General features: G+C 35.4%; 1 long non-coding RNA gene across 1 annotated transcript; it reads left to right on the top strand.

Annotated features, from left to right (window-relative positions):
• The first annotated feature begins 2,477 nt into the window (after window positions 1-2,477).
• On the top strand, window positions 2,478-4,119 carry LOC140985787 (uncharacterized). The gene is made up of 3 exons (XR_012176853.1): window positions 2,478-2,549; window positions 3,292-3,425; window positions 4,020-4,119. It is a non-coding gene; the product is annotated as an uncharacterized lncRNA (long non-coding RNA).
• Window positions 4,120-15,522: the final 11,403 nt, after the last annotated feature.

The following is a 15,522-nucleotide window of genomic DNA, read 5'->3' on the forward strand; positions in this document are numbered from 1 at the left end:
AAAAATGCTATGTTTAAAATTTGGGATCCAAATAACGAGTTTTGGATTTATCCGGGATTTAATCGACTCACAAATCATTAATTAAAGAATTAATTGAAATGCCAAGATTTAAGCTTAATAAAATTATGGAAAATTATATTTAAGCTCAAATAATTATTAAAAGTCTAAGTTTTTAATTTGGAAATTTTATATTAAGGTTTGCTTTAATTCGAGATAAAAACGCATTAATATTTTATATTTAAATATTAATTTAAAAGTCATCGATTTATGCCAAATAAAAATACGAGAAAATTCATGTAAGCTTAAATAAGTATTTGGGACATGTTAGAGTCAATGAAATTAAGAAAAAGTCAAAAACGTGAAATTTTACGTCTAGGGATAAAACAGTCATTTTACACCTATAAATTAGTAAATGTCATGGCAGTGTCCTGAATGCTGTTTTATATGCAAATATGATTATTTTAAATGTTTATGGATTTTGTTATGATTTCATATGCCAAAATGTTATTTTAAATGTTTATGTTTTTATATGTTAAAATGTTATTTTAAATGTTTATGATTTAATATATAAAAATGTTATTTTAAATGTTATGATTTAATATGTTAAAAATGTTTCTTTTAAATGTGTTATGGATTTTATGATGAAACGATAATGTTAAAAGACATGTTGCTTGCTTGGTTTAAAAGAAAAACGTATATGCATGTTTAAATTTTATAAAGTGATGAGAATATGAAACGTTGAAGGAAGTGAAGTAATTGTGACTAATACGATGATATGTTGGAGATATCGTGAGGGTTATGGTCCAAGTGGGAGCCCGACGATCATATGTCCATTGATATAAATATGATGATATGAATGGGGATGTCGTGAGGGGAGAAGGCCCCAGAGGGAGCCTATTTACGGGAGAAGGCCCAGAGGGAATCCATTTATGGGAAAAGGCCCCAGAAGGAGCCCGTATATGGGAGAAGGCCCCCGAGAGAGGCCCGACGATCGCATTTCCATATGAGGATATGATAGGCCAAGGTCCAGTTGACCGGCGAGAGTGTTGCTGGTGTCCTCGCCGCACAGTACTGTGGTTACATGCAGATGGATCCATCGCCCGACACGTATACGAACACGAAAGTCTCCATTAACGATCTGAATTCAACGAAGGGAAAAAAGAATACATATATGTTGATGATGATATGAATATGAATATGAGTATGATGAATATGAATATGAATATGTTTATGATGTTATTAAAATGTTTATGTTTAAAGTTTATGCATCTTAATGAAAACGATATTTTAAGTACAAGTATTTTTCACTGTTGCATGTGATTGGTATATGTATTACTTGTTATCAAGATCATGGTGTGTTGAGTTTTTAGACTCACTAGGAGTGATTGATGCAGGTGATTATGAAATTGTAGGAGGTATTGATGGTTGATCTGACTAGACTGAAGGTGCACATAACCCGAGGACCTACGCTAGTTTTCCGCACTAGTTTATGATTTATGTTAAAGAGATTTTTATAACTTTTATTTATGCTTTTGTGTGATTCTTGAAATGTGATAGTATGGGCTATACTTTTCAAATAATACTTTTAGGTTTGGTAACATTTTTGACGATTTTATGCTTTAAACTATTTCCTTTGGATTTTTAAATGGTAGTTGGTTGATTTATTTTAAAATGATGTTAAAAATATTTTATGGTTCGGCCGAATGCTATGTGAGGTTTGAAAAAAAAATTTCTAGCCCGTTTTAAGAAAAAGAATAGCAGACGTTTCAGTTGGTATCAGAGCAATGGTTCTGTAAATGGTTGTGCCACCATCAGTGCCGGGAAGCTCAGTCGTCAAGCCTTAAATTTGTAAGTTTACGTGCTTTATATGATTTTATGATGTTACCTGCATAATTATATGAATTTATACGTTTACGTCACATGTTTAAGCTCTATGATAATATATGATTTATATGCTTTGGAATTTTTATATGTGATACGATATGAAATAAGAAATTATTTGATGCATGTTGGCTCTGTGGTGGAATTGGATTATGTTGATTTTTAGGTTTTAGTATTGACGTTCTACTCATTGGGTCATAAGTTAATCGTGAATATTATGAATTTTTTTGGGACACGTAGATTTTTTCTAAGAAAATACTGATGGCTCGTGGGTACTAGTTGAGTTAATTATGGGAATTTCACCTAAGGAATAATGATTCGAGGATTGCGACGATTTGGGAGTATAAAAATGTATAATTTGGGATGTTAGGTTGTAATGCCCGAAAAAAAAAATTTGAAAAAAAAAACTTTACTGTTCTTCGGGTTACTATTCACGCGCTACGGCGCTAGAATGGTAGCGCCGAAGGTGCTGAGGCGCTACAGACGCGAAAAATCAATATCTAGGTCCACTTTCAAATCCACCAATCATTTCCCTTCTCCTCCACGCAAACCCTCATCCATTTCCTCTCCATTTTCAAACTTCTTTTTAATTTTATGGGAGACATGCTTAAGAAAATTATGAAATGAAGGTAGATTTGTGATCTTCTCATCAAGGGCTTCACGAGGATGTAAGTATTTCCCATTTTATTCAAGTTTGGAAATGAGTTGAAGTTTAGAATTGATATTTGAGTTGATATTAAGATGTTGAAGATGTTGTATTGAGTTGGTTTGAATTTAAAATGGATATGAGCATGGTTTTTTGTTTTTGTGCAAGATCTGTTTTTATGCCTCATGTATATCGGGTATATGGGATGGTTCTAATTGGATTTTGATGTTATGGTCTTCATCAAACTTGTAAAACATCAAGTTACTACGATTTGGTTCTTGAATCACTCAATTCCATGAAGAAATGGGAGAGATATGTGATTTTTACTAAAACTGGTCTGGAAATCCGAGTTAGTGCAGATTTGTGAACATGCCTTCTGTTTATCCGAATTCTGGGATTTATGGGTTGGGAATTTGAATTTGGTGTTCAAATGAAAGTTATAGACATTGTCTTGTCTTCGAAATGATACCAAATTAGTTTGATTCCATTGGATATTGAGGAAGTTATGCTCAAAATACTAAACTATGCCAGATTTGTACTGATGCAGAATTGCGAAGATTATGTTTTATGTTTCAGATTATGAACAACTGAGTAAATGACTTTATTTGACAAAATTTTGTGAAGAAGATTTGTTGGGCATTGAGTTTTCTTGCATATACAATTTACAGATCTTGATTTGAAGCAGTATCAAATTAATTTTAAATTTTGTACAAAAATTGCTCTGTGTTGATAAATAATCCGAGTTCTTGATTTATGTATTGAAGATTCGATTGAAGTATTGACGTGGGTTGGCTCAAGATTATTTACTTTAAGTTGGTTGATAGCGAATCGAGGAGACTGCGATGGTTCGAGACTTCTCAACCATATATTTTGATCTCTTATTGCTAATATTCGAAAGGTATGTTACAGTCGATAACATACAAGGTAAAATTATCATTTTTATTTTTAAATTGAAAATTCTATGGCTCGATGAATTACTTGTGATTATATGATAATTGTTGTCTTGAGATGTGTTTATTATGATATCAAGATTATGATATTGATTTGCTTCATTACATTTCATATAGAGCCACTTGTCGATTCAGATTTTATATGGCGGAGGTCGCCTTGATTTATTGATTTGTTGGACATATGGGACTATAGTTGAGTTGGCATAGTGTATGCGAGGTCGCTGTTATGACCTGAACACTCTCTATAGGCGCACCATAGTCCTGGGATTGTAGAATACAGCACCCCACCTCGAGCGGATGTGTCGGTGGATGTCGCTGGGGGATTCTCTTTCCTTGGGTACCCTATGACCTGATAATTCACTTGATCTTGAGATTTATTGATAGCCCATATCTTCTGATCATGCATTGCATTATATTGCATCTTTATGAATTTCGTATGAACTAATTGTCATTTTAATTCTCATATGTTATTGATTGTATCATACTGGGTTTATACGCACCGGCACGTCGGCTACCTCTTGTTTTCATTTGCTTGACGGTAGGTGAGGCGAGGCTTGGGATGCCAGAGTCCAGCTCCATGCGAGGAGATATGAGCTAGAGTGGGATTCTCGGGTCTTAGGCGCTATTTGATGATGTTTGGATTACTTTGGTTCATTACTTTATTTTGGCATGTTAAAAATTATATTTTAAATATTTAAGACCTTTAAATTATTTTGACGATGGTTATGTCGGTTTGTGAACCACATACTATGAGTTTTACTTAATCGTTTATTTTGTTACTTTTATAATTATTAGAATTAGATGTCGGACCCGGGGCCCCACATTAGGTGGTATAAGAGCGTAAGATATTTGGGAACAGGGTAGATCGAGTCAGTTTGAATTGCTTGATCATATGATATATTTGTTTGCATTTCACTGTGCCATAACGTGAAATACATGATTATAATTGAGATATTATATTGTTGAGCTTTATTTGGGATATTTGAGATTATTGAGTCTCAAGAGCCAGAGATGATTGATACAAGATTGAGATGATTATGATATTGTGATTTTATAAGTGTTTGATCGATTGTATATCAGACATGGCTACTCGAGGTAGAGGTCGTGGTAGACCTAAACAGAACATACTAGTGGCACAAGATCAAGGCAGTGCTACTCAGACTCAGATGGATATAACTCCGACTCCGATGGAGATAGTGTTAGCCAGATTTTAGTCTTTGCACCCACCGATGTTGAAGGGTACCGAGAATGCACTAGAGTGTGAGAGCTAGTTGGAGAATATGGATCAGTTATTTGAATTTCTCGAGTATCCAGATGATCGTAGAATCAAATTTGTTGTTCATCAGTTATTGGATGTTGCTAAGAGTTGGTGGATCATGACTAAGAAAGCTTTAGAGGGTCGAGGTACGATTGTTACCTAGGATATGTTTAAATCTGAATTTTATCAGCGTTTCTTTCCTACCTCTTATAGGAAAGATAGGGGAGCTGAGTTTGCAAATTTAAAGCAGGGAAATTTTAATGTTGAGGACTATGTTGCTAAGTTTGCGAATTTAATGAGATTTGCTCCTCATGTAGTATCCGATGAAGAAGCTAAGGCTGATCACTTCATAAATGGCCTTAACCCTGATATCTTTACTTGGTTAATATCGGAATGCCTAATACTTTTGCTGAGGCTCTTGATTGAGCCAAGGGAGCTGAAACCGGAAGCATTAGACAGAGAGGTTCTCAATATATGCAATGACCCCAACAGCCACGGTATCGACAGCAGTTCAGACAGGGTAACAGTTGCGGTAACAGTGGCAACACAAGAGAACAGTTTAGGGCTAGAGGCAAGCAATTCAAGAAACATGGCAGTAATTTTTTGAGTTCTAGTGGATCGAGACAGTCTGTTTCAGTTCAGAGCACTGGTTATTCAGGCCCGACTTGTGGTCAGTGCGGTGGTAGACATTATACAGATCAGTGTAGAGGATTCTCAGGAGCTTGTCACTTGTGTAACCAGGTGGGACACTATGCTCGAGTGTGTCCTAACCGTGGCATTTATATATCTCCGAGTGAGGGATCATCGAGACAGAAACCTCACCAGAACCGTCAAACCCCTACAGTTCAATCCTATCAGTAGTCAAACGGTTCAGATCAGAACAAACAGAGTGGTAGCCACAGGGTAGGATAGCCAACTAGACAGCATGCTCGAGTTTTTGCACTCACTGAGGATGAGGCACATAATGCTCCAGATAATGTCATTGCAGGTAATTGTTTTCTCTCAGGTTATCCTGCTTATGTTTTGATGGATACTGGTGCATCACACAGTTTCATAGCTGAGCACTTTGTCTCCTTGCATTCATTGCATTCTATGCCATTATCATCTGCATTATCTACTTCTACTCCACTGGGAAAAGTGATGAGGTCAACTAAAATGATAAGTGGTTGTGAATTTTGTTATGAGGATAATGTCATTGAGTGGGATTCTCGGGTCTTACGAGCTATTTGATGATGCTTGGATTACTTTGGTTCACTACTTTATTTTGGCGTGTTAAAATTTATATTTCAAACATTTGTGACTTTTAAATTATTTTGACGATGTTTGTGGTGGTTTGTGAACCACAAATTATGTGTTTTACTAAATTATTTGGTTTGTTACAATAAAAATTATTAATAATAGATGTCGGACCAGGGGCCCCACATTAGGTGGTTTCAGAGCGTAAGATATTTGATAACAGGGTAGATCGAGTCTGTTCGAATTGTTTGATCATTTGATATATTTGCTAGTATTTTCATTGTGCCATAATGTGAAACACATGATTATAATTGAAATATTATATTGTTGAGATTTATTTGAGATTATTGAGTCTCGAGAGCCCGAGATGGTTGATACAAGATTGAGATGATTATGATATTGTGATTTTATCTGTGTTTGATCTATTGTATATAAGACATAGCTACTCGAGGTAGAGGTCGTGGTAGACCTAGACAGAACAAACCAGCGGCACAAGATCAGGGCAGTGCTACTCATACTCAGATGGATATAACTACGACTCCAATGGAGATACTGTTAGCCAGATTTCAGTCTTTGCACCCATCAATGTTGAAGGGTACCGAGAAAGCATTAGAGTGTGAGAACTTGTTAGAGAATATGGATCAATTATTTGAATCTATTGAATATCCACATGATCGTAGATTCAATTTAGTTTTTCATCAGCTATTGGATGTTGCTAAGAGTTGGTGGATCATGACAAAGAAAGCTTTAGAGGGTTGAGGTACAATTGTTACTTGGGATATCTTTAAATATAAATTTTATCAGCGTTTAATAAGAGAGTAGTTCAAGGCTAAAGGAAAGCAATTTAAGAGCCATGACAATAATTTTTCGAGTTTTAGTAGATCGAGACAGTCTGGTTCAGTTCAGAGCACTGGTTAGTCAGGCCCGACATGTGGTTAGTGTAGTGGTAAACATTATACAGATCAGTGTAGAGGAGTCTCGGGAGCTTGCCACTTGTGTAACCAGGTGGGACACTATTCTCGAGTGTGTCCTAACCGTGGCAGTGATATATCTCAGAGTGAGGGATCACCGAGACAGAAACCTCACCATAACCGCCATACCCCTACAATTCATTCCTATCAGTAGACCGGTCAGATCAGAACAAACAGAGTGGTAGCCACAGGGGAAGACAACCACCTAGACAGCAGGCTCGAGTTTTTGCACTCACTGAGGATGAGGCACATAATGCTCCAGATAATTTCATTGCAGGTAATTGTTTTCTCTCAAGTTATCCTGCTTATGTTTTGATGGATACTGGTGCATCACATAGTTTCATAGCTGAGCACTTTTTCTCCTTGAATTCTTTGCATTCTATGCCATTATCATCTACATTATCTATTTCTACTCCACTGAACAAAGTAATGAGGTCAGCTGAAATGATAAGTGGTTGTGAATTTCTTTCTGAGGATAATGTCATCGAGCATAGATTTCATTGTGTTGGAGATGTCTGATTTTGACTGCATAGTTGGTATTGTCATGTTGACAAGATACAAGGCTACTGTAGATTTTTTTCAGAAGATTGTTAAGATTAGGCCTGATATGACACATCATTGGACGTTCTATGGTAAGGGTTCTCGAGCTAAGATTCCTTTGATATCTGTTTTGTCCATGACTCGTTTGTTGCAGAAAGAAGCAGAATGTTTCTTGGTTTATGCAATTGATATTTCAAGGTCAGTACCTAAATTGGCAGATATTCTAATTGTTAGTGAATTTTCAGATGTATTTCAAGATGAAATTCCAGAATTTCCACCAGTTCGAGAGATTGAGTTCAACATTGAGTTGATGCCAGGTACACAGCCTATTTCTAGAGCTCCTTATAGGATGGCGCCAATTGAACTGAAGGAACTAAAGGAACAACTTGAGGATCTATTGGCTAAAAGATACATAAGACCAAGTGTTTCACCTTGGGTGCTCCAGTTTTATCCGTGAACAAAAAGACGGATCTATGAGGCTTTGTGTAGATTAAAGACAGTTGAATAAAGCAAAAGTAAAGAATAAGTATCCTTTGCCAAGGATTGATGATCTCTTTGACTAGTTGCACGGTTCTTCAATATATTCTATGATTGATTTAAGATCCGGATATCATCAGTTAAGAGTTAGAGAGGCAGATGTACTTAAGACTGCTTTTCGTATCAGGTATGGTCATTTTGAATTTTTGGCTATGCCTTTTGGGTTGGCCAATGCACCTGCGGTATTTATGGATTTGATGAACCATGTGTTTCAACTGTATATAGATCAATTTGTTGTGATCTTCATTGATGATATTCTTATTTATTCGAAATCTGAATTTGAGCATGCCGAACACTTGAGAGCTGTTTTGCAAATTTTGAGAACTGAAAAGTTGTATGCCAAATTATCTAAATGCGAGTTTTGGTTGGATAGAGTTGTTTTCCTTGGACATGTGATTTCAAGTGCTGGTATATCATTTGATCGGAGTAAAGTTGAGGCAGTCATCAATTGGTCTAGACCGACATCAGTTCCTGAGGTGCGTAGTTTTATGGGTTTGGCAGATTATTATCGCAAATTTATTGAAGGATTCTCACAGATTGCCAGGCCAATTACCCAGCTGACACAAAAGAATACACCATTTATTTGGTCACAAGCATGTGAGGCTAGTTTTGTTGAATTTAAGCAGAGATTGACTAGTGCTCCAGTTCTGACTATCCCATCAGGTGGAGGAGGATTTACAGTGCACACTGATGCTTCACATCAAGGACTGGGCTGTGTATTAATGCAGCATGGCCGTGTGGTTGCCTATGCTTCACGAAAGTTGAAGCCACATGAATCTAGATACCTAGTGCATGACTTGGAACTACCAGCAGTGGTTTTTACCTTAAAGATTTGGCGTCACTACTTGTATGGGGAGAAATTTGAGATATTCACTAATCATAAGAGTTTAAAATATCTCTTTCACAAGCGGAGTTGAACATGAGACAGAGGCATTCGTTAGACTTGTTGAAAGACTATGATTGTCAAATAAAATATTATCCAGGCAAGTCTAATGCAGCAACCGATGCTTTGAACAGAAAAGTATGCAATATGTCCTTGATCACCAGCAGTGTATCTGATTTAGTAGAATAATGTTGTCTTTCTGGTGTGGATTTTCTAGTAGATACTCAATCTGTAAGAGTATTTTTTATTCAGGCAGAGCCAGAGTTGTTTGTAAAAATTAGAGAGGCCCAAAGGTTAGATCAAAGCATTCAGAAATCAATTGAACTTGTCAGATCAAGACATCGATCAAAATTTTAGGTCAATAATGAGGGTATTTTGTTTGTGAATGATCGTAATACAGATTTTGTGTGATGCTCATTGCAGTAAATTCAGTGTACACCCTGGAAGTAAAAATATGTACAATGACTTGAAGAAACAATTTTGGTGGAAAAGAATGAAATCTGACATAGCAGAATTTGTATCTCGTTGTTTGAATTGTCAACAAGTGAAAGCAGAAAGAAAGTGACCAGGAGGTATCTTGCATAGACTTAAGGTTCCAGAATGAAAGTAGGACAATATCACGATGGACTTTGTCAAGAAATTGCCGAGGTCGTCGAGGGGTTGCGAGCAATTTGGGATTGCATGGTGTTCATGAAACAACCCCCTCTCATGACATTTAAATTTAAAAGGAAAAACATACGCGGAAGCATTAACATTTGAAAGGGAAAGAACAATATCCCATTTAAAGTCATAACATTTTCAAATTTAGTTTACGTAAACATTAAATTTTGTATCATCCAAAAGAAAACCAAAAGTCAACATCATTCACCCCATAATTCATTTAGCAAAATACATGATTAATGAAACTTCTCATGTTCACCATAATCAAAATAAAAGTGACATGAACAAACAAAATCTTTCCCATTGCCTATTTTATGACTTCTCCTGCCTCGGACAATCCGCATCAATCCTTTTTATCATCTGCATCTCATGATATTAACTGCAATGAGATAAAACTCAGTAAGCAGAAAGCTGTACATAACAAATACATATACATTAGCTCGGCTTGGAACATGGCTATAGCAATGGCAATGGACAATGAATCAGTGGCAATGAACAATGAATCAATGACAATAAACAATAAATAATACCATCTTCAATGAACAATAGATAACAAAGAAATATAGATGGTATTTCATGGCATAAATTAAAGGAAAGAAAATGATAGTTCTGTGACCTGTGACCTGTGACCTGTGGACAGTATCTCTTTGATATATAAATATATCAAAACTGTGAGAGATACTCATCATCATGTGATTGGCCAATGACATGCATGAATTACTATCATTCCTTGGCTTTAATTGTAGGAAAGTTCATTGAGGCATTTTCACAAACACTTGGTAGGAACAATTAAGTACTAGCACCTTTGATAATGAATGCCATGATAAGCTTTGAACAATGAATACATAACAATATATATATCAAGTATAAGCCAATGGAAGGAGCTAGTTAACAATAAACATGGCTTGCATACATATAAATATCATGTGAGCATTTGAAAGGAAGCTTCTACTTACAACCCAACAAGTAAATGATGGCTATGATGATCTTGAAGGAAATCCTACAACCAAATTACACAATATAACCAACAATCATCATCAATAATCCAATGAATCAATAACCCTAACTTAACCCTTCAATAATATCAACCCTTCTAAACTACAAAATAATAGAACCCTTACCTTGTAGCTTGAAATCTTAGGAAGGAGCAACTAAGAAATCACTATAATCCTTGAACTTGGAATGTAAAATGAAGGAGAGAAAAACTTGAAACAGAGAAGGGCATAAACCGATGGAAATAAAGGAAGAAGGAAAGAAGTGGTAGAAGAGTCTAGAAAATGGATTATAAGTCTTAATTTCTCTCAAGATCTGGCGCACCCGCTCGCCCTTTGCTGCCAAAAACCCAAAAATTCAGCACCCTGCGCGCCATGGCGCGCCTCATTCTGCCAAAAACTCATTTTTAACTTCCGAATTTGCAAAAGTGATAAACATGAAAGTTGTAGCCTTATGTGTTTGCTTGCATCTCCAATTTTCCTTATGTCATTTGAAGGTCTGAGTAAAAAGTTATGCTCATTCTCCCAACATGTGTCAGTGCAGGAACAACGAAACAAACGACACACTTCGGGCCACTTTTGGCTCGTCTTCCCTAATGATTTGAACAAAACTCAAAACATGAAAATTATAGTCTTATACCTTATCTTTCTAATGAATTGGCCTCACATCAATTGGATCAATATACAAAACATTATGCTAAAAACCACAACTACTGCCATATTTTTCATACAATTTCTGCACTTCCATTTCCTATTTGGCTCAAAATCAACTTTCTATTCTACCCATGCATTTCTTTAATCATCACCAACTATGAACATAATACCAAAACAATAACCATAAACAATGACCATATTTTAACCATTCCAATAAACATAACCATTACACATAATCTCAACCATCAAACCATATGAAATATCCATTACCATAATAAACCATAAATATCCAATAACCATATCTCCTAAACACCCAACCAAAAATAATATCATAAACAATAAAATGCTAAAAGGTTGGGATATTACAGTTCATAAGTCAATTTTATCATATCGTGATCCAAGATTTTCTTCTCATTTTTGGCAGAGTTTACAAGAGGCCCTTGGTACTCGTTTGCATTTGAGTACAACATATCATCCTCAGACAGACGGACAGTCAGGACGTACTATTCAGACATTAGAGGACATGGTGAGAGTTGTAGTGATGGATTTTGGTACTGGTTGGCAGGATTCGTTACCACTTGTCGAGTTTTCTTATAACAACAACTATCAAGTGAGCATTGGAATGTCACCATTTGAAGCACTATATGGCATGAAATTTAGATCTTCTCTGTATTGGTACGATTTATCCGAAGCACCAATTGTTGGACCTGATATGATAAAAGATATGACAGAGAAGGTTAAACTGATTCAGAGTCGTATGCAAGCTGCTCAAGATAGGCAGGCTAAGTATACGAACATCAGGAGACGACCGTTGATTTTTTAGAAAGGAGACAAAGTTTTTCTGAAAATATCTCCTTTCCGTGGTACAGTTAGATTTGGAAATAAGGGTAAATTATCACCGAGATTCATAGGCCCATATGAGATTTTAGAACGTGTTGGTGATTTGGCTTATAGATTAGCTCTTCCTCCTGCATTATCAAGTGTTCATGATGTTTTTCATGTGTCTATGTTGAGGAAATATCATCCAGATCCTTCTCATGTACCTCCACCCGAAGAGGTTTAGTTAGATCAGACTTTGAGCTACATTGAGAGACCGATTCTGATTCTAGACAGAAAAGATAAGCAACTCAGAAATAAATTGATACCATTGATTAAAGTACAGTGGAACAAACATGGTGTCGAGGAGGCAACTTGGGAATTAGAAGACAATATGAGATGTAAATATCCTGAGTTATTCAAATGATGTATGCTTCTATTCTCGATCTAACATTCAGTATCGATCATTACATTGTAGACTGGAAATTAATGATTTGATTTCAAGGATGAAATTTATTTTTAAAGGGGAGAAATTTTAATGCCCGAAAAAATAAATAAATAAATTTGAAAAAAAAAATTATTGTTCATTGGGTTACTATTCACGCGCTGCAGTGCTAGAATAGTAGCGCCTAGGCGCTAGAGCTGCTGCAATTTTGGCGCTGCGGTGCTAGAAAGTGGCGCTGAGGCGCTACAGACGCGAAAAATTGATATCTAAGTCCACTTTCAACTCCTTTCTCGTCCACGCAAACCCTCATCCATTTCCTCTCCATTTTCAAACTTCTTTCTAATTTTATGGAAGATATGCTCAAGAAAATTATGAAATGAAGGTAGATTTGTGATCCTCTTATCACGGGCTTCACAAGGATGTAAGTATTTCTCATTTTTATTAAAGTTTAGAAATGGGTTGAAGTTTAGAATTGATATTTGAGTTGATATTTGAGATATTAAGATGTGGAAGATGTTGTATTTGAGTTGGTTTAAATTTAAAATAGATATTAGCATGGTTTCTTGTTTTTGTGCAAGATCAGTTTTTATTCCTTATGTATTTCGGCTATATGGGACGGTTTTAGTTAGATTTTGATGTTATGGTCTTCATCAAACTTGTAAAGCATCAAGTTAGATTCGATTTGGTTCTTGAATCACTAAAGTCCATTAAGAAATGAGAGAGATATGCAATTTTTATTAAAACTGGTCTGGAAATCCGAGTTACTGCAGATTTGTGTACATGTCTTCTGTTTATCCGAATTATGGGATTTATGGTTGGGATTTGGAATTTGGTGTTCAAATGAAAGTTATATAACATTGTCTTGTCTTCAAAATGATACCTAATTAGCTTGATTCCATAGGATATTGAGGAAGTTATGCTCAAAACACTAAACTATGCAAGATTTGTACTGATGCAGAATTTCGAAGATTATGTTGTATATTTCAGATTATGAACGACTAAGTAAATGACTTTATTTGACAAAAGTTTTTGAAGAATAATTGTTTGGCATTGAGTTTTTTTGCATATCCAATTTACAGATCTTGATTTGAAGTAGTATCAAATTAATTATGAATTTGGTACGAAAATTGATCTGTGTTGATAAATAAAACGAGTTCTTGATTTATGTATTGAAGATTCGATTGAAGTATTGACGTGGGTTGGCTCGAGATTATTGACTTTAAGATGGTTGATAGCGAATCGAGTAGACTGCGAGGGTTCAAGACTTCTCAACCACATATTTTGATCTCTTATTGTTAATATTCGAAAGGTATGTTACAGTCGTTAACATACGAGTTAAAAGTATCATTTTTATTTTTAAATTGAAAATTCTATGGCTCGATGAATTACTTGTGATTTGATGATGATTTTTGTCTTGAGAAGAGTTTATTATAATATCGAGATGATGATATGGATTTGAATCATTACATTGCATATTGAGCCACTTGACGATTCGGATTTTATATGGCCGAGGTCGCCTTGATTTATTGATTTGTTGGACGTATGGGGCTATTGTTGAGTTGACATAGTGTATGCGGAGGTCGCTGCTATGGCCTGAACACTCTTTATAGGCGCACCATAGTCCTGGAATTGTAGAATATAGCACCCCACCTCGTGCGGATGAGTCGGTGGGTGTTGCTGGGGGATTCTCTTTCCTTGGGTACCATATGACCTGATGATTCATTTGATCTTGAGATTTATTGATAGCCCATAGCTTCTGATCATGCATTGCATTATATTGCATATTTATGAATTTCGTATGAACTAATTGTCATTTTAATTCTCACATGTTATTGATTGTATCATACTGGGTTTATACTCACCGACACGTCGGCTACCTCTTGTTTTCATGTTCTTGACGGTAGGTGAGGCGAGGCTTCGGATGCCAGAGTCTAGATCCAGGCGAGGAGATACGAGTTGGAGTGGGATTCTCGAGTCTTAGGCGCTATTTGATGATGTTTGGATTACTTTGGTTCACTACTTTATTTTGGCATGTTAAAAATTATATTTCAAACATTTAAGACCTTTAAATTGTTTTGACGATGTTTATGTCGGTTTGTGAACCACATACTATGAGTTTTACTCAATCGTTTATTTTGTTACGTTTATAATTATTAGTATTAGATGTCGGACCTGAGGCCCCACATAGGTTTTAATGAAAAGGTAAGATTGGTTATGAGAATTGATTTTTGGGTAAATAACTTTAAAATTATTTAAATTCTTGTTATGGGAAACCCGTAGAAGGAAATTAAGAATGCCAAAAACTTATGGGTTAAGCGTAGGATTTTCGAAATTTAGGACCAATGGAATAGTTTTTGAGGGAATTAAGAATTTATTTTGAAATTGTTAAGGAATTTGAGGACTAGTTTAGCCATAAGTGAGAATTGAATGGTTTAAATGATAGGAATTTTGATGATTTGGGCTTGAAAGGATATTTAGAACATTGGGATATCTTAGATTATAAAGGATGTTAATCAAGGGTACTATAGGAAGAATCAATATTAAATTTGAAAATCTAAGAATTTGTAGGTGTGTTTGGGATTTTAATGTTGAAATATGAAAGGCTGATGAACATTTTGAGATACTAGAACTATAACTAACTTTGGGTTATCAAAAATAAGCGAATTTTGGGGACGAAATTCAATTTTTTTTTTATNGGGGAATTGTAACGTCCGAAAAATCAGTCTACGTGAACCATATGCATGCAAATATATTTTAATTGCTTAATTGTTTTATTTAATTGATTTCAAATGCTTGCATTATATTTATTATATGATTAAATGTATGATTGCATGATTCAATGATAATATGACATGATTACATGAAATTAAAGATTTTACCCGAATATTCGATAATATGCAGGGGAAAGGAGACCGGGGACGACCAAGACAAGAATATGTATTTTTCATTAAATAATGGAAAGGCTTCCTAATATGATTAAAACTAATTTAATTTTCCTAAAAAATGTTGGAGTTCGAATTATTTTACGAGCCGAGCTCGATTTTTCTCGGGAA

The sequence above is a fragment of the Primulina huaijiensis genome, chromosome 10 (assembly GCF_012295235.1).
Source record: "Primulina huaijiensis isolate GDHJ02 chromosome 10, ASM1229523v2, whole genome shotgun sequence".
In the NCBI taxonomy this organism is placed as follows: Eukaryota; Viridiplantae; Streptophyta; class Magnoliopsida; order Lamiales; family Gesneriaceae; genus Primulina; species Primulina huaijiensis.